General features: G+C 33.7%; 1 long non-coding RNA gene across 3 annotated transcripts in view; it reads left to right on the plus strand.

Moving 5' to 3' along the window:
- Nucleotides 1-27971, plus strand: part of LOC146995522 (uncharacterized) — a 465923-nt gene that overhangs the window by 305134 nt on the left and 132818 nt on the right. Inside the window, exon 3 of one of the 3 annotated variants that reach the window (XR_015043124.1) lies at nucleotides 24157-24289. The exons of the other annotated variants lie outside the window; for them this stretch is intronic. This is a non-coding gene — a long non-coding RNA (uncharacterized LOC146995522). Of the gene's footprint in view, nucleotides 1-24156; nucleotides 24290-27971 lie in introns of those variants that run through there. 3 annotated transcript variants of the gene reach the window in all.

Genomic DNA, 27971 nt, shown 5'->3' on the forward strand with positions numbered 1-27971 from the left:
TGTGAGTTTGAGAAACGTTTGGGAGCAAAAGTTGAAATACTGGGTAAGCGTTTTCGTAGGGTCTTCGATTTCAGAGTCTTTCGAGGTCTTCGAATTGCAGAAGTTATGGCAAACTGTTACACCACAACAACGTGTCACGCAGCTGATTTAATTCTTCTCAATGCATAGGGAACATCTCGTGAAGCTCTTACATTCACGCTGAAAAGAACGCGAAACAATCTAACAGCATTAAGCATTCAACCAACGATGTGAGTTGCTAATTGCACATAACTAACTTCAGCCTAATAGGCTGGCACGTACACCATGTCTTCGAAACCTGTACATCTTGCATTCCTCTTGCGTAAGATACATAACATCCTGCTTAAATCCGAAGTCATTTCTCTTCATCCGAAGCACATAACAATCGAAACATCGCACTTCTTTCAATGGTCTTAAATCTCGCTTCACTCTAACGCGTCAAACGAACGTAACACGAACAGGATTGTATCATGCGTTTAAAGCTAGGCTCAAAGGAGTTATCTCTGCCCCAATTCAGTCACAGTCTGCAATGCGAGATTTTAGGTATTAAAATCTTAAGTTCTCTGAACTTCACCGGTCTGTCGTGAGAACTTTAAAATTGGCAGATTTTAATACAACTGGATTCCCCAGACTTTGTTAACATCCATACCGTCGGCATTCAAAACCTAGTCCTCCAGAACAATAGCTAAACTTTCTTAACCACCATACCGACAGAAAAAACGTATACTCTCTCAGGAAACTAAAATTAAAGTGTATTAAGAGAGAAAAAAAGTATGTTAAAAGACTCAAGAAAATACTTGCGCAGTTATTAGGCTTAAGAGGAAATTCTAAATGTAAGAGCCACAGAAGACAATAAATGAGATTTCGTTATTTGATAGTATAACCTTACGGCAAGAAAACAGCTATTTTTTCGTCTCAATGTAATGCAAGAAAACAATCATATTCTTGTTATATCGGTGTTCTGAGTTAATACTCTACGGAATAATTTTAATAGTTGTAAAATAATTTTCTCATAAATATTGTATGAGATTTCATGTTTCTAAACTTTTCCATCTCTAATAAAGTACGAACATCAGAAATTCTACTTGTTATTTTTTTAAATGCATTCGTGATTTCTTAAATAAGTAATTAAACTTAGCGAAATGAGATGTTCTTAAGAATATTTAAATGGATAACGTTATGTATGAAATGATTGCCTGCATTAGTATGCATTGTTATCATGCAAAGTTTTCGCAAATTGCTGAACTTCTATGCGTATACAAAGCATGTGCTATGAAATATGTACTTTGATATATTCTGTATTCATATAAAGTTCTCATAGTAACAGTTTCATGCAATAAAAAATGTAGTGTAGGACTTAAATTATCTAGAATGACTAGGATCACAGCTGACTCGAGTGCTCGAAAACTTTAGATAGATGAGTTGCGTCTTATTTTGTTTTGTTTGTAGATGGAAGATTTATTTCCCAAAATGAAGCTTAAGCAATTACGCTGTTTTATTCCAGAAAATAGTACATATTATTATTTTCCTAAGCCCACAGCCCATGATTACGTCAAATAGATCTGTGCAGGATTGACATGCATAGCGTAAACATGTCGTAGAATCGACGTTTAAAAAAGAAAAAATTAAAATAAAAAATAAATTTTGGTAATAATGTAACAAAGAGTAAAAAGATTAATGCGAAATTTTCACCCACAACAGATTCTTCAAAGGCATAAATCGATAATGTACATGGTACATGTAAAAGTCAGTGGGGCACTAGAACTTCCCTGAAGAATCGAACAGGTATTGTTCTAGCACACTAACCTTCTATGTAAAAACTTCTTCAGTGAGGAAATGAGAGGGGTAACAAAAGAAAGGGGAGCTGAACTATTTTTTACCGGGTGAAACCTATTTCTGTCTCTGTATTTTGAGAAAATGTTTATTGAAACTTCGTCACTTTTACAATTCGTTGGAGTATATATATATATATATAAAGAGGTAATCAGTTGTTTAATAATAATGACATATAAATACGTTAATAATGAAAATAAGAATAGTAATAATTACAAATCAGAAAATAAAATTATTAAATATCATCAAGAAGTTACAATCATAAAATAAGGCATATCTGCAGAATAAACGAAGTTTCGTGATGGAGAATGTAAGACAGTTACTTTATAATATGCACAGTTTACCATGCGCATGACTTTCATTGAGTAGTTCGGTAAACTCATAGTTCATAGTCCATAGCTTACTTCTTTGCTTTATAAGGCCAAAAAGGAGCAAGGCACATCATAAATAATGTGCAAGATCCGCACTGCGTAGTATCTACACAGGCATACAATAGGCACGACAGGAGAATGTCGTTGACATAACAAGGCTTATGATTAGCAACAATGTGTAATAAAAAGGAAACTATTTCATAAAATTTTTATTTTTAGGATACCTGCATAAGATCGCACTGGCATACGACCGACAACTTCAACATCGATAAAGGAGAGAAACTTCTCTTTGAGCTATTCCGATCATGTGCCACCAGAACAACTGTCAACCTCATGCTGCCTTCTTGATTTGTTTACAGGGCATGTATCCTCATATTAGTTATAAACATTTAAAAAATTAGAATGAACGTGAAACTCTTAAATACGTTAAGAGAATCTATATTGTAATGTATTTTATTGTTATCTAAATCAACTGTAGATATTTTAAGTCAGCTGCGTATAACGGCGTGAAACTTATTCAACAACGAATTCAATTTTGCTTGCCCCACACAGAAGAAGATTCGTACTATATAAATAGAATTATGCATACCTAGAACGTAGATAATCTAGAACTTCTACGGTACTGTTGAAGAAGTTGAATTAGAAATTTGGTTCCATATTCATCTTCGGCTGTAATACACGGGATACCGATATTTGTGATTATAATAACTTTTCCAGACATTTCTTCAGGAAGATTGCAGTTATCAATGTCGAAGAATCATTGGGTTGCCAATTCACTCAATAAACATTAATTACCGATATTTTTTGTATTAATTTTCCTGATATGTACATAGTTTAAATGAAGTTCCAGAATGATCATGGCCAGAAGACATAGGAAACAGCCCGAATTTCGACAGTTGTGCCTCAGGTTTGACGGAGGATCTCCAAACGGGTAGATCCAAGTTTATTTTAACCCTTTTTCCCTACCAATAATTATGAGGGAATTTTATATCGATGGTATTTTAAGTGTTTGTATACTGCAAAGACACTATACATTAATTTACAAATATCCACACATTCTCCGAGATTCGAAGCTGAGCCAGGCGATATAGCCCGTTAATCACGTTGTTCATCAAAATAAGAAGGTGGTTAGGAATACACTCAAACCTGTTGTCAAGCGATTTTTTTGGACGGTATATGAAAATTTGAATCAAATCGGAACATAATTATGCGATTATACAACAGCAGATAAAATCTATTCAGGACTCTCAACTTTGCCATAAAATAGAATTTCATTTTCTTGCAATCTATACCAGTTCTAAAAGAACTTTTCAATTTTGTATACCTGGCTATCGAGACATATATAAGTATCTAGTGGAACAACAGTCATCATAGAATCATATCACCGACTTACATGATAACTGAAAAAACGTCAGCACTCAAAGAGTGTGAAGCAGTATCTTCAAGTGAAAAAAGCGATTTTGAACCAGTTTAGCATAAGAAAGTTCTCGTATTTTCAGACTACGAAGGGTAATCGTTATACGTTTTAAAGAGCTCTATATGTGTAAAATAAGTAAATAAAATTTTTGGCAAATTTTCTAGTTATATTCACAGTATATGTGTTTCTTGAATGAAGGTTTTAGGTTTTGATGCTATATGAATACAATGATAATAGTTCTGAAAGTTGGTATTGTCTTCTGTCAACTTATCAGATTCCAAAATATCTGAAGAATTCCACTGGAAGTTCAAAGAACATGATGCATGCCACTCAGCTTGCTTATTTGTACGAGATTATTCTACGTCTCTCCGCCATACACTCCCACAGTGTCCATTACATTCTGGGCATGGTCTGCACATAGCATAGCCCCCACATTCACTACAATCTAAACTAATATGATCATCATACCAACTCACTCCACACTTAGAACAGGAATAATACTGTCTTTTAAGACCTTCAAGTGTTAACATATCTGAAGTATCATGTTGCAGATTATCATTTTCAAATTCTAAATTATCTTTTTTCTCTTCACTTGTGCAATCTACCTGCTGGAGAGATTCACTCTTTTCATTCATGTATGAAAAATACATTATGTTCAGTTTGGAATGCATTGAGTGAGACAAATTTCGCTGCAGAGTGATAACAACGAGAAGAACTTTGAGTTCTTTTCTACGTGAGACTTTTTTATGCGGTCCTTATTCACCGCATAAAATAATACGTTTTAATTGTGTCGCGAAAACTATTTTTTGCAGCTACTCGTGAAGTTTTGTGCGATATTTTTGTGCGTTTTCTTTTGTGCGGAACTATCTACAGCACAAAAACAAGTTTGAGTGTATTTCAAAATGCCAATTGTACTAGAGTATTATACAATAAAAATAGGCCAGTCTAGGATATTATGATCAATACTTATGTATACCTTGATACCTAAACATAAGCTGTAAATCTGCTACTAACCCTATACTTAAGAAGATATTCACATAACGATACTTCACAAACTGATCTAACTGTCACTGAGTGATAGCCCTAGTAACAGTCAATTACAAAACAGATTTAAATTTCTGCAAATTTTATTTTTTTTTACTCCTGGTGAGTAACAACAAATGAGAAAGTTGTCAAATTAAAGTATATGTAATTTGGGGCCATAGCTTCAACTCCTTAGGAGACTTGTCTTGAAGTTTAAAATAATCAAAGTTGTACCATCCGAAATTGGATCAGCAGTATTACCCTCAACTAATCAGTATAAAAAGGGAATAGTTACCACTTTCGATCGGCAGTGGAAATCGATTTATAGATCCAAACGGTTTGAGCTCTTTCCTAATAGAATGGGGGTAGCTCTTACGATCCATCTCCATTATTCCGCAGGTATGACTTGGAGTTCGTCTAAGCTAGTATTTAAATTCCCTTTCGTGCGCTTTTAATATGAAAATTCTTTTTGTCTGAGATAATACAAGTTATGTGAATCAAAGTGAAGACAGGGTAATTTCTATATTAAGTAAAACTAATATTTACAAAATTAGAAAAAATTTTCACTATTGGAGAGTGATGGCGTTTCTTGCACCTTACTTGATAATGAAACTGCACTTGCGAATAAAGTAAGAGTGATTCATACATGCAGGCAGTTTTGATTTATGGAAAGTTCGAGGAAGTGAACAAGGAGTTCTCCAAAAATAGCAAAATACTTTAAAATCACTACGGTCTACTTTTAAGGGATAAATTACATAGTTGAGTCTTGGTGACATTGAACCATAGAGTTAGAAAGTGTGAGGAAATAACAAAGAAAATTTTTTTTAAATTCACGGCGATACAGTTTAAGGAGGCGAATAATTTTCTCCAAAATACTACATTAATGGCAATTTTTGTCCATAATCAACTTCATTTACTAGAGTCATAGTTTAGTGAATTACAAGATCTGAATAATTGCGAGTAACTGAATAACATCACCAAAAAAAAAAAAAAAAAAAAATCTGAAAAGTTTCAGATTTCGATACGGTCCAAAAGGCTTTTATTTAAGTTGTTTACGCTCTGGCTGAGCTCGCAGTCAACCAATCTGATGTTGCACTCACTCCTGCTAACTCAGTTTTTGATCTTATTGGCTTTATTATTAAGTATTATTTCCTTCGCGCTTATGCCATATATAATTCAACAGCAAAATTACAAAACTTTTAAAAGTAGCATAGCATCATATATTTAGAATTCCCGATGAAGTTAAGTGTTCGCATAAATTTTTGTATTTTTCCCCCCAGTCTTTTTCAGTTCATCATATCCATGTTTAGATTTCTTGGTAACATAGCTTGTGTTGAGTAGAGAATTTGTCTGATAGCGTTATAAAAACTAGGTGAATGATTTTCTGATTTATGGAAATCTTAATTTTATTTGATTCTGAATTATTTATTTTAATGCTTTAATTTTGGGGAAAAACAGATGCTTTATTATTTAGTTTAAAAGAATATTATTTATTTTTCTTTTATTTGCAATTTTTGTACAAGCTTTGATTCATTGTGAAAAGAAGCAGGGAAAGGGAGGCAATTTTGCTAAGTCATGATTTCGCACGCTTTGTTCTTTAGAATGTTCTAGAAGGAATTTCATTGTGCAGTTGACCTTAGGACAGGAAGTACGTTGCCACTCGACTTTCGATGTAAGTCATTCAGGTTTTGGCGAGTGAGGGTCTGGTTGTTGGCTAAGTGAAGAAGGGCGCGCATGCGCGATCACCCTTATTTCCGCATTCAGGGGTTGAAAACGCAAATTTTTCCAAAATTAAGGGGGCGATAATTGAAGCCATAGTGGGAGCCCGCGATTGTAGAGGAGAGGAAGAAAATTCGAGTTTTAACCACTTTTCGTGCGAGACTTGGCGAGACTTGCTTGCGGAGCTTACTTTGGACGTCATTCTTGAAACTTGCTCTGGGGTTGAGCTTTCTAAACGATGTAATTTACGAAGAGAGAAGCTCCCCGGACACGTTTTGACTAAGAGGCAAGAGACTTTACTCAATTACTCTTCTTACTCTTGGAATCACTTACTGGGTGGACTTGCTTACTTTTGGCCTAAGACTGTAACTTCGAGTTTGCTCTTGGGATGAGCAAGAAAAGGCGAGCCGTAATTGCCTAGAGAGACGTTTCCGGCCGGGAGCTGCAAACATGCTCCCCTGCCGCGTTCTGGTTAAAAGGCGAAATTGAACCGGGCGAGTGACTTAAGACTTTCAGGACCAGGCGGACAGCCGTGCTGGGCAGCAGTGCTCCTGTTTCTATTATCCAGAGTGAAAATAGCTTCGTCGTTATGAAAACCAGTTACCTGCGTGTGTGTTTCACCAATAGTGCCAGGACAGGACGATATCCTCTGAAACTTCCATTTGTGACCGTAAAAATCAGCTCCGCCGACGTCAACGCTTATTAGGATACGAGTCCTCCACTTCAAGACGTCCTTACAAGATAAGTTCTATTTTTTTGTGTTTGAACTTTAAGTAAGGTTTCAACGACAATGTAAAATAATGTAAATCTTGGAATGTAAAATAACAACGTCGAATCTTAAATTAATTCTCAGGCTTTCAATTGTTTCCCTTTCCCCTTCTTAATTGACCGAGACAAACCTTAAGGTTATATGAATTAGGATGTAATAATTTAAGTTGTTTGTGTAATCTTCCTTAGAACAGATATGAATTGCAATTAATATATTTTCCTTAACCTCTTAGAAATTATAGAACGGGTACCCGTTAAATTAAAAGAGTCATGTAATAGATTTGCAAATTATGAAATTAAATGTAACAAAAAGTAAATGACAAATTGAAGAATTCCCCTGTGTCTAAAATAAGTAAATTAAAAGGTAACACAAATAAGAAATTTGACTCTCCGATTAGGATAAGATTTAATTTTAATTGAGAGCAGTTTGAATAAACTGGTATTTAAGCTAGAAACCTATTACTTATGTTTTCTTTATATCTTTTATGTGTTTTTCTTATATATTTATTGATTTTACATGTTGTTTATTCGATCCTCTCACGGCGCGGTCCCTGATGCGTTTTCACAACGCAATGCATTAAAAATTCACTTATGCGATCACTCAAAGTGTTGTAATTAGCAAACTCTTAAGAGTTTAGTTTCTCAGTTGATATTTAGTTAGTTACGGTTTCACCTGTCTGTTTCTGCATTAGTTTCCTCCTTAAGAGGAAGTAGTAACACAGCATTGGTGCCCATGATTTTTCGGCAAAGTATAGAAACAAAACATAGGTTTCTCTCTCAGAAACAGAACATTGGTGCCGCAGCTAGTCAACACTTGCAAAATTGCTTTGGTCTTTTATTATTAACTTATTAAATATCGGGTTGTTTTACGCCACATAAAATTCGATTTAATAGCAAAATCACAAGATATTTAATAACAGTATATGTTTAAAATTTTAGATAGACAGTCTTTCGCGCTGCAGATAAAAATGTTTTAACCCACGTAATAGTCTTGCAACTGCTCCCTTTCAGATCGTTGAGTTTGTTAATCAAAAATTCATTTAAAGTTTTACAAAATATGACATCAACACGAAATTCAAAATTCGCACTTTAGGTCGCATGTTCGGGTGGAGGATTACGTTATTGAAAATTTGACGACTCTAGGTACTATCATTTTTTCACGATGCGAGGAATATACATACATGCATGCATACATGCATGCATACATACATGCAGATTCTTCATTATTTAAAATCTTTTGATGTAATACAGGGCTATAATATCGGGTGGCTGGTTTGGTTTGGTTGATTTATTTGATTATGGCAAAGCACTCAAGGGCTGTCTACCGAAAGGGAGGAATGCCTTCATTAATGCGAGCTAACAATTTATATTGTATATATGCCTGTATCCACTGGTACTATGCCATTGTGTCACTGGTAAAGTGTTCACATACTCCACAAGAGAAGAAGTGTATCGTCACAGGGGTGCCTACAACTCGTCAAACACCACCTTAAACAGGTAACAGAATCTACACCAGGTAGAACGTACCAATTTTACATGTGTGCTGAATAGCTGACCAGTGCATCAAATGCAATAATTCATTCAATTACATGTTAAAGTAACGCACCCGTGGACCGCTAAAATCTGAGCATTGAACTTGGACCAAATGAAACACTACCTACCTAATTACCGCAGTACAACATTCAATACATTATTCAAGTATAACACCCTAGGTATTATAAAGCATATGCTATGCCAAAACCAACAAGCTCTATAAGGAATATAACCTCTTGCATTCTAAATAATCTGTAATAATATGGTAATGCTATGTCCTATGAACATAACTTCTTGCATTGTAAATAATCTGTAATAGTATGAAAATGCTATGTCCTATATGTTGAAGTATGCTGTAACAGTATGTTGCGCTATGTCCTATACGTTGTTAGTGCTATGTCCCATGTTTACTGTAATCAGGTCCCCTGTGGAAGGGGCCGTGCCCAAACCAACAAGCTCTCTAATGAACATAACTTCTTGCACTGTAAATAATCTGTAACCATATGTTAATGCTATGTCCTATGTGTCGAAGTATGTTGTAACAGTATGATGTTCTATGTCTTATTTGTTGTTAGTACTATGTCCTTAATCAGGTCCCCTGTGGAAGGGGCGGTACGCTAGAGAGGTAGTGCATGAGGGCTATACCATTTTTGTCAATGTCGATGGCGTGGTCCCCCTGTACTTGTTCCTATCCTGTCCTGTCCTGCCTTCATGGAGGACAGTTTAAGGGAACTGTCTCATAAGCACTTTGCGCATGGGGAAACTACGAAAACGTCAACGCAGCCAGTTCGTTTGTGGGTTTCGAACCTCGAACTGAACTCTTAGTGTTCAGTGATTTTACTGCTCTGTCGTTAGTGGGCCCAATATTTGGTGGCAACAATTTGAAAAGTGATACAACCACTGATACATATATATTGATTCATCGCATAATCCCCTCTGGAAAAAATACCCCATTTGGGCTTAACAAACTTGCGTTGAATCCAAGCTGCATATTACTAATCAAAATGAATTGTTTTCCTGAAAACGAATACTCGTAATGACATGAATACTGAATGCAAGTAGTTTATAAATTATCTACATATGTAGTGCATTCCTCTGGCAAAGTGAAGAAGAAAGATGGAGAGGGCTTAATCACCTTGTGGTGAGATGTGCTTTCTGATTCTACATTGCTCATTATATTAGCTAATAACTTATTAGAGGCTAATAGTTGCGTAGAATAAGAGGTTGCATTTCAAGGTATTAGATTCTGAGGAACTTATATTGTTAACTAGTAGAATTAAAAGCGAACTCGGGATAAAACAGTTGTATAAAAAAGGGGAGGAAAAACACATCGGTATGCAACTAACAAGACATACGCTTACACATAAATAATAACATATAAATTTAAACAAAGAACTACGGAATTACACTAAAATAACGTCTTCAAGTTCGAAGCCCATATAACACACGGCACGAAAGACGGAGCCTTCCGGCGGACTCGAAAATAAACAGAGTACAGAAATAATGTTTCTGTGTAAAGATAAAAAAGGACAAACAGAGATATCTAAATGCTGGGTAAAATATTTTAAGATGAGGCATTAAAAGGATCCAATATTTTTTGTTGGTATGGATGATTTGTTGATGTTAATGTTAAACCCAATAGCGGTATCCTTTCACAAACTCGACAAAATTGAAAAGGGTTGATAACTGTGGCCTAAATGAATTTGAATGCTAGTTCAGGAGTATCTCCAAGTGCTTCAAATTATATTTTAAATGACATTTTAAATGCTAGTTCTTGAGTCTGCTTTCAAACCAATCATGAGTGTATCATCAAAAAAAAAAAAAAAACTTGTTCACAGTTGTAAATGTTTCTGCGAAAATATAAATTTGTTCTTGTTTTTCCCTAGCGCCTTGCTTGCGAAGAAAAGAAGATCCAATGTTCTATGTATTACGATATAATCCAAACACTAGGTATTAATCTTGATTGATTTTTTCAAATCAACTGTGAAAGGAAATGAAACTCGGCGCTCTGTTTGTGATCCTGAGATAAAATGGCAGCGGATAACGAAAGCAACGGAAGAAGTAAATAGTAATTCAAAGAAGGAAGTAAATAGTAATGCAACGAGAGAAGTAAATAAATAAAAAAATTACTTACTTCTTTCGTTGCACTGACCCTCTGAGGAAGATGCAGAGAAGGATGTATATTTCATTTTGGTTTTGGCAAATTTTCCCTTTTATTGATCACCCAGTCTGTCACTGTGTTTCTGTTTTTTTGGTTTGACGCATGTGGTTTATTTCTAACTGAATATGGGATGAATTTTAAACGTTCTTTTCCCATTATCTTATTTTGCATACACACACACACACACACACACATATATATATATATATATTAATTATTAGTAAGAGTAATGCTAAAAAATACATTTGACACTATAGTTCCTTATCAAAAATGTAAAATCATGTAACAACTAGAAACAACATCAAAGTAGTAAAAGCTATCTTGTAAAAATTACAAATCAAGATGACTTCAAAATCAAAAAGGGTGAGAAAAAATTGTTACATGATTTTACATTTTTGCTAAGGAACTGTAGTGTCAAATGTACTTTTTCGCATTCTTCTTACTTGTAAAATTTTAAAATTTTTGCAGCTCAATGCGCAAAATTCTTGACCACTAAGGTCTCTCTAATTCATGTTGTCTTACTACTTATATATATATATATATGTGTGTGTGTGTGTGTGTGTGTAAGATATAACAAAATAAGATAGCTGTTTTAAAAATAATTGGCGACCTCAAAATTAACATTCTAGATTTGGTGATCTCCGTCTAAATTCCTCTGTTTTCCCAAATTCGAGAATCTTCTGTATTATGTAATGTCAAATTATTAACCAATCACAGAATAGCTCTACCTCAAATTTAGTGTAAATACCGCTAGCGAGTTAAAATTGCGTCATATTCTTCCCTTCTCTAACTGCTGCTCTGTCAACATTGCGTCGCTTTACCTTAACTGCCTTTAACTGCTTAACTGCCTTCGTCATTTCTAATTAAAAGCCAATTATTTTTAAAGTAGCTACCGTATTTTGTTTATATTTTACGTATATTTAAAATATAACAAAATAGGTATCTGCTTTAAAAATAATTGGCGATCTCAAATTTAACATTCTAGATTTGGTGCTCTTCCCCTAAATTCACCTGTGCTCCCAATTTTTTTTTTTCTTTTTTTTTTTTCCTTTGAGAACATACAGACTCCTCGTTCACCACATATGTACAACACGGGGCTTACAGAAGTAAGTTAACTAGAACATTAAAGGTTACATGTATAAATAAACATTAAAAATTACATGCATAAATAAAGCGAACAAAAGCAGAGAACAGCAGTCTGGACTTCACGGAAACAGATAAGTTCACTGGCCAAGTCACTCCGAACATTTTCAAATCGTTCTGTAAGCGTAATCTAGGGCCATCAAATGTAGGGAACGAGAAAATCAAATGTTCCACATCCTGAGGAACTCTTTTTGAACATTCACATAAATTGTTTGATCGTAGATTAAAACGAAACAGATAACTTGCAAATTTACCGTGACCAGATAAAAACTGAGACACTTTAAAATTTAACGTTCTCCCAAATTTGAGATCTTTCTGTTATGTAACGCTACTGAAAATTGGCAACTAAAACTAATATTAACCAATCATAACTTGCCTCTACAATTGCATCAAACTTAATATAAATACTCTTGGTACAATAAATACGTCATTATTCTGTGATATTCTTTTCCTTAGCTTGTGCCTTGCAAAAATCACTATTTTCCTATGCCCTTCTTTGTTCTAAGATAATATAAAAAATATTGTAATTGCTTATGATCTAGAAATATCCTATCTACAAACAAATGTTTTGATTATGTGCAAAAATAAGGCTTGGTGATTTGTAGAAATCCAGTTTTTTTTTTATCTTCATCGGTATGCCTTAACCATCAGCCGTGACAGACATTGAAAGCTGTTAAGAGTTCCAACCAATTTGACTGCACTTTCAAAATCATATTAAATCTATCTATCTGTCTCTACATAAGTAAGCAAACTTAGATGTAATGATGTAGAAATACTGATAGCCTAGATATTATAATATTGCATTTCGTAGATGTTGATCCGTAATGAAAAGCAACTTGGTAGGCGAGACAGATTAAATAATCATTTTTATTTCAGTAAACATTTTGTGGCCACCAAAAAAAACTAGCACACTACTTGTGTCTTTCCAAGGACATTTACATTTCGGATAACTTTGCAGTAAAAAGAGAAGCAACAAGCAGCCGTCTATCTAGGCCGAAGTGCAAAAAGCAAGTGTCTTGTGTTCAAGATGAAATCTTCATTCAGAACAAGTCAGTTTCGGTTTTCAGTGAATTTGATTGGATAACTAATAATGTTCTAAAATCATTATTGGCTGCTTGAGTTTTGGTTCCATTTACGTCACCATCGTTATGTAAGTCATATTCCATAAATTAGTATCGAAATGATGTGAGCAGAAAAATTTGTTACTATTATATAATACAGAGGGGAAATATCCAATTTAAAATTAAGCTTTAAGGGGTTATTTGTAATTTAAACTATAATTTCTATTTACGTATTTTTTGTTTTTGTTAAACACATATGCATATATGATGGTGTGTGTGATTGTGTATGTATTTATGTATACACACATGCATATTTTTTCAGTTTCATTTACATATGCATGTATGTATTGTTTCAAATAAATATGCAGGTAATTTAAACATTAATTAATCTTAATTAATTTATAATTGATATTCAGGGCTGTCATGTTTGCATACGTTGTCACTGTTTAATGCTGCACATTCTGAATAAATACCTCATATGCAAGAAAACAATTCCTCTTTCTGAGCAAAAAATTTAGAAAAAAGAATATTGTTATGCAGAATATTTCATGACAATACAAAACTTCATTTGAAGCGTAAGAAAAAGCTTTTATCAAACTTTGCCTTCCTTCCAGGCCTCTTTCATAATGTTTTTGTTATATTTTTTCATTTACATAAGCTTCAAGAAACAGGATTTTTCCATTATTAGATTTTTCTTCAACAAAGTGCATTTGGGAGCATGTGCTTACATTTTAGATAAATAAAGCATTTCACTGCCTGTTTCATCATTCCAAGCAAGAAAATATTTTCTCTGTCGCTAAAAAATAGACAAATTAAAACATTTCCTTATAGATGACGTTATACGGCGATAGTTCTCAGTTACATGCACATGTGATGAATGATATAGTTATTTTTTACCAGCGTACTTGATGAATGAGAATATATGTCAGCAATGAAGTCTAACTCCATAATAATAGTGTTAATGTAAGAGGTCGCTTCAAAAGTTCGCATGGATTTATTCATTTTATAAAAACTGTTAACAATAAAATTATTTATATATTACCATTTTCACTATTTGTAGTTGCATTCATCTGCCAACGTTCCTGAAGCTGTTGACAGCAATCCCAGAATTCTTCCTTTGATAGTTCTTTCAGCGGATTTATTGCAGTTGAGAGAGTAGAGTCTCAAGAGTACCATAGTGTTAACCTTGAATTCAAATGAAAGCATAAGTAAATCTTTGTTCAAAAGTGTTGAGGGAATATGTGGGGGTGCTAAAGTGCTGCCATGTTTGCTAGAATCTCTTCCATCACTTTGCTCCACAAGTGCCATTACCAGTTCTGGCAGTAGTCATGCATATCAAAGAAACACTAAATGTTGTAGAACTTGTAAAAAAGGGAAGGGCGCAGGTATATGACCCAGGGTGATGTCATAGGCTCTCCGATACTCTAATAAGGCAATATTATCCCCATCCTCAGCATTTTACGTCATACACGATAATACCTGGAATTGGGAATTTTACCTGCCTTGCGTTTGACAGTGAGATATATACTCATGGAAGACTTGTTTAGTAATTAAATAATATTGTTAGGTGTTGAATACGATACACTTTTAGCAAGTCAATATCACGTGTATTTTAGTTGTTTAAGAAATGTTTTAAAACGGTTACGCTTGACAACCGACACTTAATACAACAAACAAGCAACTGTTTCTTAAATAAAAGAATAAAGAGCAAAAAAAAACTTTGTTTCTTATTGTTATATTATTAATGTTTCTTATTTTGAATAAAATTGCCAATTTAACATTTTAGGACAACTCAGGATCCTAAAATGAGACAAGAAATTACTGCAGCACTCCAGTTATACATACCACGCTTTTACAATGAAAGTTCAATTTATTTACCTGCTTTTACTTATTATTTATTCATTTAAAACAGCGTTTCTGAACTTTTTTTTCAAGTGCGTACCACTTTCATAAATTAGAATATTCTATGGACTACCTTGTAGGGTTTATATTTATTTTAACTAACATTTATTTTAAGTTTAAACTATCTTTCCTGTCAAGCCTTACTTTCGCCTGGAATTGCCAGAGTATGTAAATTTTAGTAGAACGCGCAAAATATTCAAATTGTCAGCGGAAGTAATTTGAGTTAAATAGAAGGGAATCGAGTTCGAAAGTGTGCTTGTACATAAATTGCTCCGTGAGACCTGGCATTTGTAACTCATCGCGGTGCTTCCAGTACCAGCGTTTCGGCTATATCAAAATATTCTGTCGTGGCAATATCACATTTGCTCGTTGCTCTGTGAAATACAGTTTTCTCGAGATACTGCCCAACTTGGTAAAAGGAGGAAGAAATCCAATCAGTACAATTCAAATAAAAGATATTTCAAGCAGAAGCAAGAAAAATATTAAATAATTTCCAAACACGACATAATATATCTTATGTCACTATCATTAAACCTACCATCTAATCAGTAACCACCCAAAACTGTGCAACTGCACAGAAACGTCAGATACCAACAAAAGCAGAAAAGAAATTTCACAAAATAATAAAGAAACAAAAGCTACTTAAATAGGAAGCAACCCAAACGTGAAAAATTCTCTTGGAAAAAACATGAACTAAGTGCATTTAGATTCCTATATGAATGTAGAATGTATGGAAGTTTCCAGTTCTTTACTTTCCCACCAAATAAACAAACACCTTTTGTAATTGCCATCCTTATTTCATGGATTTATTATAGTGTGCTTTCTTGATTCACGAGTGTGAAGGTTGCTAGGTAGAAAGTTAAGAACCGCGCGTTTCGGTCTGTGTGCTTGCCTCGGCAGATAGTTAAATCTTTCAACTTAATATTCAGAACGTTTGCTGAAATATCAGCTGTATCTTAGAACGCGGTTAGGTTAGTTACGTTTAGAGAGCCTCGTAGTTAGTAACTTGTTATTATTCATTTTTAGTTTCTTATTTTTATTTTGCCGCCGGGTCGGCGTAGTTTGTGAGCGTCAAGTGCACGCATCTGTAACTTCTAAAGTGGAATAAAAAGGGATTTAAACCCTTCTTAAGAGTTCGTGTACTTTCCAGTTCATAGCAGTCACTGCTATTGTTGCGTGCAGGTTGGGGCCGCGCAACACCACAACCTTATATATTGTATAGCCTGCTACTCCTGTAAAATTTACAAATTTAGGAAACTGATCACTTACGTAAAGTTAATTTCCCATATTAAAGGAGCAAAGTGGCAGAAGGGATAGAGAACAATTGGCGAGATCTGTGATGTGTAAAGTCCCTGTAATCTTAGTAAGTGTGTTGAAGAATGTTTGTTATCCATAAGCATTCTGAATGTTCCTTGATTCGTTCTTCGATTTGTCTCCTTCATGAATTTAGATCTTTACTTCTCGAGAGAACACTGTTACCGTTAACATTTCTTATAAGTATAAAGGGCTTAGGGACCTGCTCTGTAAGATCAATAAATCTTGCTGATAAATATGATAATTTGTATGCAAAATAAACAGAACAGATTGAAGTCCAAATACGAAACTTATTTTGCATAACGTCAAGTTGGAAGAATGCTGTCACAGTTTCCTTTCTTGTTAAGCACCCAGGATGATGAACATGGATAATATATTTGGAACTAACAAGGTTTTGATACAAGCCGCTATAAATCCATGAAGTAAGGATGGAAATTACAAAAGGTGTTTGTTTATTTGGCGGCAAAGGAAAGAACTGGAAACTTCCATACCTTCTACATTCATATAGGAATCTAAATGCACTGAGTTCATGTTTTTTCCAAGAGAAGTTTTCACGTTTGGGTTGTTTCCTATTTAAGTAGCTTTTGTTTCTTTATTATTTTGTAAAATTTCCTTTCTGCTTTTGTTGATATCTGACGTTTCTGTGCAGTTGCACTGTTTTGGGTGGCTACTGATTGGATGGTAGGTTTAATGATAGTGACATAAGGCATATTATGTCGTGTTTGGAAATTATTTAATATTTTTCTTGCTTCTGCGTGAAATATCTTTTATTTGAATTGTACTGATTGGATTTCTTCCTCCTTTTATTAAGTTGGGCAGTATCTCGAGAAAACTGTATTTCACAGAGCAACGAGCAAATGTGATATTGCCACGACAGAATATTTTGATATATCCGAAACGCTGGTACTGGAAGCACCGCGTTGAGTTACAAATGCCAGGTCTCACGGAGCAATTTATGTACCTAGCCTTTACATATCTGACAGAACAAATGAGTTGAGGATCAGCATCTCGTATTTTGTATTAATCATATGATCCTATTTTCGTCTTATTATTTGCCCGATAGCACATATAGAATGATCTGATAATTCGATGAGTATTTCATCCCTTGTAACATAGAGCAGATAAATTTCTAAAATCACATACTGAGGGTTTCTAAAATCGCATACTGAGGACACACAAACGTACATAGCAGCTTATCTCATAGTAGTCATTTTTAGAATTGAAGACTGTTTAACAACGTAAGTTTCCACAAGCCAATCAGAGGAACTGATTTATTTCACTTGTTTGTTTTCTGCTGTATACAGCTGTATGATAATTATGAAAAACCAACAACTACATTTTCTGCAAACTACCTGATGATATGGTCCTAACAAAAAAAAACAAGGAGAAGACTTGTCTGGTAAGCGTTCTTCTTGCTCTGGTTTCTTACTCTCATACCATATTTTAAAGTTAAGAGAAATTCGAATACAGCTATCTCACCCACCACGACAACCAGTAAGGGGACGCAGGTCCTTCGCCCAGGGCTAAACATGTCTAATTACTCAATGGAAATCTCACAATCAGTTTCTCAGAAAGCAGGAACTCCCAATTGCTTATCCGCAAGAGACTGATACTAATGACCATTGATATTGACAGCCTCATGTTTAAATTAAAATAGTGGCCAAAGCAACGGGCTTGGGAGTATATCTTAACTACTAGAATCCTCCTTTCCAGACGTACGGGTCTCCACGCACGGCAAAGGTGTAGCCGCGTTTCTTACTATTATAAGTTAAAGACAAAAGGCTTGTTAGCTAGACACAAAAGACATCTTACAATGACCCCGATCACCAGAAGAAACAAACCAACGGGAGAACGAAAAGGAAAACCAATAAATATGATAAAAAGTAAATGGAATCGAAAATATCATTACTGTTGGGGGATTACGATACCCCTGTTCACCCACCAGGTGTCCCTTGAAGAGCTGGCATCAACGAGATAGTGTCGTTGGCTGGCATACCTCGGTATTACCACAATCGTACTCACGCAGAGTGAGACCCTGGGAACGGAACTGTTGGGGGATTGTGATATCCCTGCTCACCCACAAAGTGTCCCTTGAGGAGCTGGGATACATCGGTATTAACACAATCGTATTCACGCAGAGTGAGACCCTGGGAACGGAAACAATAGAGCATATAGCTTATTGTGGAATAAACTCTGGACCTGATTTCAATTATCGGACGTCTTCGGCCTCAGTGACGGCTAGAAATCAGCTGCATTAGTTTTCTTATGAAGTATAAAAAAATCTGATGTGTACACCACATGACTTCCTTGTACGGAATATTAAATTATACGCATTTTTTCTTGTACTTCATTTAAATTTATTGGATTGAATTAAATCTACTTCGTCGATAGTGCATAAACCAAAATAGAATAAATGCACTCTTTAAAATTCACTACATTTGTTTACCATTGCGACACTCTGGCGCTAGGTTCACTTAACAGCGGTATATTGCGTTCATATTATAAACTCAGAATGCACAAAATTTATATCATTTGAAGAATTATACAATCGTTGCCACATGTTCTATTCAAATATTATAATAAATCTAGAATGATGTATAAAGGAAATTAAACAAACAAAACAAAAAAGAAACAGTTTTTCACAGACGATTTAGTATTTCTCATTCAATTAATTATGTTCTCACTTACATAAAAACTCAAAATATCTATATTAAAAATTACTAAGCAAATCTTAAGCACTTATTTTCTCGAGAAAAATCCAAAAAAGGATTAAGCATGATTTAATTCGCAATAATAAATGAGGGTTTGATCTTTGTTGTTGCGAAGCTTGGTCTCTCTAGATTGGCAACAAATCTAGTATTTTGCTGTTTCAAATGTAAACAAATATGTCCGCCATTAAAAATTAGGCTTAACCGCACTTAAACAGCTTTTAAATTGTTGATAATTGTACAAATATTGCTTGAAGATTTATTAAAGGCACAAAAACCTTAACCGGAATATAAGAACAACATAATTCAATAATTTTCAAAGCAAAAATGGACACTTTACAAACATATAAGAAACTGAGATCACTGAGCCAAGTAACAGAGTGAATATATATATAAATATATTTATATATACGTTTGGTGCGGCCGATTGCTTACTCAAATACGAGGTGCATATCTACATGTTATAGCAGTCCTACGTACAAAATTTCAACGTTCTGAGGCTACTCGTTTTTGAGTTATGCGAGATACGTACGTACGTACAGACGCCACGAAAAATTCTCTTCAGAATTCATTTTAAAGCAGTTTTATAATTTTTTTGGAGGAAAATAGTCTTTTATTCTGTTCTTTCGTACAGATGTCACGCAAAAACATCGTTAAATTGCATTCGATAGCGGCCAAAATGGATATTTTCGTTGAAATATGCTGTCTGAAACTTCTTACAAAATTTCCTTTTTACTTCGTACGAGGAAGTAAAAGCAAACTTTCATATAAATGCCCACAAAATTGCAGTTATTATGCAGTATATGATTCCTTAGGTACTGTAAGCAAAATTATTCAAAAAGCGTGCTCAGAATATAGGTATAAAACACGAAAAAGAAAAGGCAAAATATTTAGAATATGGAATATTTTTATTATTAAAGATGGCATTACCTTTTATTTACTAATCTTTTAATTATAAATGGCATTCAAGAAAAACGGAAATATTAAATCCGCAAGGACGTGCCTGTAATTTCACTATGAACCTTCAGTTCATCCTTAAGTTTAGTGGAGTATTGCGTCATAAACAATAAATATTTGATATTTCATTTAACTTCGGCCTGATGGGTAAAATAATGGAGAATGTTTACAACTCGAAGTCTGACAACACATTATGCAATTCACTTCACCCATTGCATAAATGCCGAAATTAACGAATCATCTACAGAAACAGTTTTAATCATCTGGCAGAGGCAATATTATTTAAGGTATTTAAATAAACAGGAGCAGACTGTATTCAGATTTATGCAAAAATGATTATTTTTGCCTTTGAGCAAACACATTTTTTTTTAACACCAACGAATGACAAAACGTTTCGCAGATATTGCGGCTATACGCTTAAGCAAAGGGATATGTCGTAGAGAAATTTTTGAGAAAGCTGGCTCTATTCAAATTACACAATAGGGAAAACCACGAAAGCTGTCTTACAGTCTTCTCTGTCGATAAGATTTGAACCAATTCGACTCATTCAATGATATTACAAATTGTCTTGTTGTTCGTTGACTCATAACGAAAACGATAGGCTAGACGGAAAGTAAAACTAAACGCTGATTAATTAGCGATATCAAAAGGAAAGATGTGTTAACAAATTAGCTGCATGACTGCCAAAGTATAGCCTAAAAGCGGCGATCTCAACAAAAGCTTTTGAAGGCTTTATTAAACAGCTTAATTAAATGCATATAGTTTGATCCGAAATTTAATTAACTATGAAGTAATTTAGGTAGGAAATTCTTGATAAATGAATTTGAAATGAAATGTTTTTAAATGAATATTAATCGTAGTTAAAATTGAATACATTTGCTATCAAAATGTAAAACAAATTAAGTAAGAAATTCTGCCCTTTTCTGTGCTGTCTTCAGGATAGCTTTCTTGTGTTTACTTAGATCTGTAAGTGGTCAATTGCAGCAAATTTCATTAATTTAAATTCTAATGCGAGTTTGTACATTTTATGTTACTTATATTTATTTGACGTAATATTACTGATTCAATTTTATTCAAACTATGTTTTGAGCTGTGAAAATTGACAGAAATTTCTAATTGGGAAATATCAATAAATCTTATGACAAAATGATGTACTTTAGTAAAAATTTAAAGGAACATTTTATGGTTGACGAATTAATTGTCAAATTTCAGAATTTGTAAAATGGCAATGAAATTTTACAGATGAAATTCACAAATTTTCCTTCATGTGCAAATGGAGAAGTTGCGAATAGAAAACAGTTGTTATCACAATGTAGCGATCTCGAGAGCCAATCAAATGTTCGCATTACAAAAGAGTTTTAATATTAGAAACTGTCAAAGGGAAACTTTTTTTGCAACAGCAGTATGATATTCGACTGCCCATATAACATACGCAGGATCGAATCCCAAATTCATTATCCCAAGGTCGAAACCCAAGGTCATTATCCCAAGGTCGAATCCCAAGGACATTATCCCAAGGTCGAGTCACAATGTCATAATCTCAAGGTCGAATCCCAAGGTCATTGTCCCAAGGTCGAATCCCAAGGTCATTATCCCAAGGTCATGTCAAACTTGTGCGCTGCTGCATTTCTCATTGGTGCTAATAAATAGCGACACGAGCATGCAACTAAATACCAAGCAGCATAGCAGCAAACGAGTATACCTTCAAGTAATCCCCACACCAAAATAACATTTTGAAATTAACTTACATGTACACATACTTAAAGCTACCTGAAGTTTAAAACGTAACTTTTAAATCTCAGTTACATTTAGAAATAGTGATTTTCATCTGAAATCGTTAAATATTAGCTTGTGTACATATCTGAAAGATTCAAGAAAACATTTTCGTAACAGAATATATAAATATATATTTGTCTATATTTGCATAATATCTCTGATTTGAACATATTGGTATATTTGAATTAAACGTGCATTTAAATATTTTCATTCTCATATTAAAGCTTGCTTTAATATTTCGAGATCATAACTGAATATTTAATTTAAAACAGCATTTAATAAGTATCAATTAGTCGAAATCTGCTAACTGAAGTTTGAAACATTGTCCTGGTCAAATAGCAAACGCATTTTGTTAGACACTGTTTTGCCGGGATTTAAATATTTTGAATACAATGTTATTTACAAAAGTACTTCAAAGCAAGTATAGAAAAGCATGCAAATTAAATCTCCAGGAAACTACAACAAACGAGTTCAGGTCTTGTTGAACTGTTTACATAAATTTAGGAAGATTATTATACTTTCATACACAAATTTCATTATATGTCTTGCTCAATTCTGAAGGAAAATTGGTTAGATTTATTACTTATCTACGCTAAAATAATTCAGATATACATATGAATATAAATATTTATGTCGTTTTCGTTCTCTGAAATGATAACATCGAAGATTTTAGCTTGCTTCTCGGTAAGGAAGAATGTTAAAACATCTTCCTATTTAATAATGAGACTAAAAATTTGCTTTAACTTTTAAAAACTTCTCTTTTCTGCATTTATGTATCATGTAAGCTTAACATGTATAAAGTACCATAAATTGTGTACGCCAATAGATGTTCCTATTTTATCTAGCTTAACATTTTTGTCTTTTTAAATACCACTTGTAGTAACTAATACCGTTAATTTTAGAGGTAAGTGATAAACCGCTTCGTTAATAATACACACACATTTCATTTACAATATAATACATTGGTTACGAGCATTATTATTAAGCAAACGCCTTCATCATTATCAGGCTTAACACCTTCGTTCTTCCATCAAACTAAAATTAAGTTATGGAATATCAACACAGACAAGACGTTCGGAGCGCCACCTAACGGTGCAAACTATCAATTTATAACACCACTTTCCATTTTCTTTCCTCTACAAAATTTATTTTTTAAAAACGTTTGAACTAAATATCACTAAATTATATTATTTAATACATCCAAAAATAGGATACTTGTTGATACAAAAAAAGAAATATATATTCAAAACATAGTACTAGTAGTGATTATAATTTGGACAAATCTCACCCATTACATTAGACTATTAAATAAATGTAACTCCATTGTTCTTCATTCCATTTTAATCGATTGAATGTACAATTCAACCATATTCTCTATGATGTAAAGGAAAAGGTATGAACATAACTGGTCCTCTAGAGTACAGGTTCCGTTAGTCTTCTGCATTTTATTCATCCAGTACTTCCAGTACTTGCTACGCGGCACAATCGTAGGCGGGTGCCAGTTTCGACTCTAAGTGAATCCTCTGCACCGATCATTGCTTTAAAGTATAGATTCCGTTAAAGTCTTCACGATGCTGCAACCGACATCACCAGCTCTGCCACCTCTGGAGATAGCATCAGTTGTTCCTTTTCATCTTCGGACTTAACCAGGTAGAGCATTTACACCGCTGTGTACATTATACATTAAACATTGTATACACACAATGGTTATAAAAGGGATACACACAATGGTTACAATGTTGTATACACACAATGGTTACAATGTTGCTTAAGTAATGTGTTAGCCCGCTTGGACTGGTGGGGCATGCTATTCAACCGTTGTATGATTACATCTTCATCACACCTTGCCATTTATTACTGCAATCTTAGCCCTTTGCACACTTGTGAGTGCTTTGAGTCCTATTTCCTTATTATGTGTGCTTTGAGTCCTATTTCCTTATTATGTGTGCTTTGAGTCCTATTTCCTTATTATGTATGTGTAGACGTAATCTAAGAATGATCTTATAGAAAGGCAAAGGACTAAGGCAGAAGGATAAAACCAAGCTAATAAAACCTGTTTTTATCTTTCTGCCAGGTTAAATCAATTTCGAGGATCCTTTTGTAGGATATATAACGAAATTTACTAAATAGTACATTGTTTTGTCCAGATGTAATCCTAATTAATTTAATGACTGCTTTTTAATTAAAATTAATGTAGATTATATAGCGTTAATATAGCAAAATAAGTTTGCTTAGTTTTCTTATACGTACTGATTAAATATATTATATACTACCATATATTTATATGCACTGATATAGGGTAACTTTGCGCAACTCTTAAAACAACTTAAGTACCAAGATTTGTCTTTGGGTTCCTTTTAAGTATTAGGCGTAATATAACGTCAACTGCGTCTCTTTTGGCAAAATAAGTCACACCCTAGTTAACCATATTGTTTTCGTCTCCCTGTTCTAGTTTTGAGGAAGACCAAAAAGAGTATACTGTTCTGTACCTAAAGCGAATACCCAAATGCGAAGGACGCGTACATGAACTTATGTGCTGGAATTGACAAGAAAATGAAAAGAAAATATCTTTGTGAATGTTGTTAAAATCAATTGTATAAATAAATTAATTTAGAAAAAGAAACTTTTATTGTATTTGTCCATTTTTAAAATTAATACGACTTAAACTACAGGTGGTACGACTTAGAATACTGGTTGTCTATGTTGTATTAATTTCTTACTCATAAGTTTTATTAATTTTATCCAGGAGAGTAGGCTGTATGGAATTTTATTCTAATAAATATCAGTAACTGCAATTCATGATATTATTACCAAACATAATTTTTATCTTTTTTAATCGATCCTTACGATGTATACCTATTTTTCCGTAGGAGGTACAACATACGCAACCTAATCCTACAGTCTATTTTTATAATAATAAACTATAAGACAGTTTCGCTCACAAGGAAAAAAACTGGTATTTTGGTAAGGGCAATGGTAGAACACAGAACGAATGTTTTTAATAAAACAGTTCTTTTAGTAACAAAACAATTCTTTTAGTAATAACGACTATAAATAAATATTTGCCTGAGAAAATATATTTATAAGTATTCTTTGTCTTTTATGTCCTGAGAAATTTTAAAATGAGCCTGAATTGCATCCTACAGCCAAAATAATGCAGGAAGAATAGTTTCCCTCGCTGCCATTCTCCCAACAACTGGAACAAGGAATCAGCTTTTGTAAGAAACTGCTCACAGCCATAAGCAAAGGGGAATATGTGAATACATTTTAATCACAAGTAGAAAACAATTCCTGAAAAGATAAGAATATTTTTACGAATTTTGTAGATGATTTTAATACAGTTATATGTGAAATTGTTTTATTTTGCTGTGTAATGAAACACGAAACAAATTTTAACAGAAAGCTGTGCCAGAAAATTAAAAATACAGGGTCAAGTCCGTTTAACATTGAGTAAATGGATATCTCGGTAATTTGGCGATATCTCGCCAAGGCTTGTGTTGCCGCCAAAAGTCTCCGAATTTGGAGTCTATTTATCGAAATTTGTGTCCGGTTCCTCTATCACCATAATCGACATTACAATTGAATAAATGCAGTTGATCGCTATATTCGCTGTAACCGTAATGAGACCTTCTTAGTGCTTTCCAGTAATTTCGAGAAGCAGAAAGTACTAGAAATATCTCGGCGGGCGGCTGAAAACTACATAAGGCCGAAGAGATAGCATTTGCTCCCAATTGTTAGTTAGCTAGTATTGTCATTTTGCAAATTGTTAGTCCAGCGTGAGATCGGATAAGCTTTCTGTTTAGATGCGCTTTTCGCTGTACGATCTGTTGCGAACTTGTACGCAATCAAAACTATGAATGTTTTGAGCTATAAATATAATTATCAAAGCGCATTAACATTTTTATAATGATACATTTTGAGTGGAAGAAATAAACAAAACTTTTTTAAACAAAATGAGCATTCTCTGCATATGTAAATTGTCAGAAAAGAGTGTTTCACTATTTATTTCCTATACTTTGAATAATTTTTAAATATATAAGCATCTACAGCCATGTTTCTGAGTTTTCAAAAACTGTTCTCAGAATCCAGGAGATCAATAAAGCTTCCAAGGAAATCTATGGGGAGTCCCAGGAAGGAAAATCTTCATTACAGAAAAATCCTAATGGAGATCTTATGCACAGAGTTTGTGTTTCTCTCTAAAGTTATTTATATGAAATATAATTCAAGAATCAGAAAATGACCACACACAGCTCACTGGGCTTGCCACTAAAATATTGTAGAAGTGAAGGAGGAATGGAAAAAGAATCTAGTTTGAAGATGAAAGAAATGGAAAGTTTTTAAAAGAAAACAAAATATTTTTCTACGTGAAAACACTGACAGGAATTTCTTTAATAGACTTCTGTTTCTTTAACGAAATTTCTGTTTCGTCTGAATGAGAAAAGTGTTACAAATAAATTTCAAAATTTTAAATAAAAATATCAGAAGGAAATATAATTACGTTGGGAGATATTTCGTTCAAAAATAATTATCATTTTACGTTTGAGAACGCCGGACAATTTCAAGTGCTAGAATTCCAGATTTCATTTAGATTTGCAGTGTTCGTAATTTATTCTTTTGATTCGCAAACAACTGAGGAACTGAAAATGTAAAAATTATTTATCTTTTTGCATAATGAAATAATACTATATACGGTTTTTTTTTTTTTAAATTTCCTATTACTTTAAATATTTTATATCTTGTGCCTAAGACAAAACATAAAGTACAATAAATTTCAGTACTTTCCTAAAATGTTCAAGTACGTTAATTCTTCTTCAAATTAAATTAATACATATAATTAGTGGCTGATTATTATTGCTTGTTGAATTTTTGTCGTATTTATATCACTAAATACGTTAAAATTACTTTTTAAAGGCTATTCCGTAATAAATTTTATGATGTTATGAGGTATTTCTCCCACCTTCTTGGCATGCTTTTGTGGTGTGGTGGTGTGCACGCTGGGTGCGTATTCTAGAGGTCCGCGGTTCGATTCCCGTCGAAGGCTTTGTTAATTTTTCATCACTCCTGCTTCCAATTAACCTAATGTCTCTACAGTGGCGCCTGAACTAAAAGAGTGGGGGAAGAAGATTCTTCACATCCAGGATTTGGCGGTTGGGTTCCCTAAACATCCCAGTCGCCCTGTAAAAGGGTGAGTATATGAGGTATTTCACCCACCTTCTTGGCATGCCTTCGTGGTGTGGTAGTCTGCACGCTGGAGGGGTATTCAAGAGGTCCGCGGTTCGATTCGCGGGGAAGGCTTTGCTAATTTTTCATCTCTTCTGCTTCCAGTTAACCTAATGTCTGTGAACACATTCTTTTAGGTTATAAAAAATTGCTAACATTTCCTTCTTGAAATAAATTAAAAATCAAGTATTGAAAATTTTATTTTCTCATATTTTACGTTATTTATCGATTCTTTATTGTAATGAAGATTAAATTTTAAACTAAGTATTAAATATAAATAAACATAATAGCTGATAGAATGCTAGGACAACAATTATCACAAATAAGAAATTATATGCACCGTAAGTAATCCTATAAGCAAGAATAGAAAACTATACAAAGTCGGGGAAGGACACAGTTGGAACTTTTGTTTCGTAAAAAGCTATAAAACGTAACTAAAAAAGGAAGATTTTTGTCTTTTGATGCAATTCTCATATCATGCGCTGAAGTATAAAATACGTACAACTAGAAAAAAAGTATATGATGTAAAGAAGTTTAGTGAAACAAATTATAGCATTACACAGTATTTACATTTTTCCTTACTGTGCCTCAATATAGCTTAATTAAATAGGCGCCAAAAGAAAATATAACTTAAAATTAAAACATAAAAGAAAATCTGAAAAGTTTCAGATTTTAAATTACGTCCAAAGGGGCGTTTTTTTTTACTCTTTGTATGTTACCTTTATTTATTAAATATCATGTTTTTCGCACTTAAACTATAAAATTCAGTTCAAGAGCAATTATCGCAAATTAATTTTAAATTAAGCATGCATTTAGAATTCCAATACGCAGTCTCACGCACTGGAAATAAAAATGTTTTTCCTGTACAAAGTTGCCGTTTCTCGCTTTGAAATTACTTGAGTTTTTTAATCAGAAATTCGTTAAAGTTTTACAAAATATGAAATCGATAATAAAATAAATTCCAAATTTCAAATTTGGGCTTTCAGATGCCCATATTCGTAATAGTATTACGCCATTCAAATTTTGATGGCTCTAGGTACCTTTGTT

The sequence above is a fragment of the Stegodyphus dumicola genome, chromosome 9 (assembly GCF_044657685.1).
Source record: "Stegodyphus dumicola isolate Sdum_Otavi_A_Nest chromosome 9, ASM4465768v1".
In the NCBI taxonomy this organism is placed as follows: Eukaryota; Metazoa; Arthropoda; class Arachnida; order Araneae; family Eresidae; genus Stegodyphus; species Stegodyphus dumicola.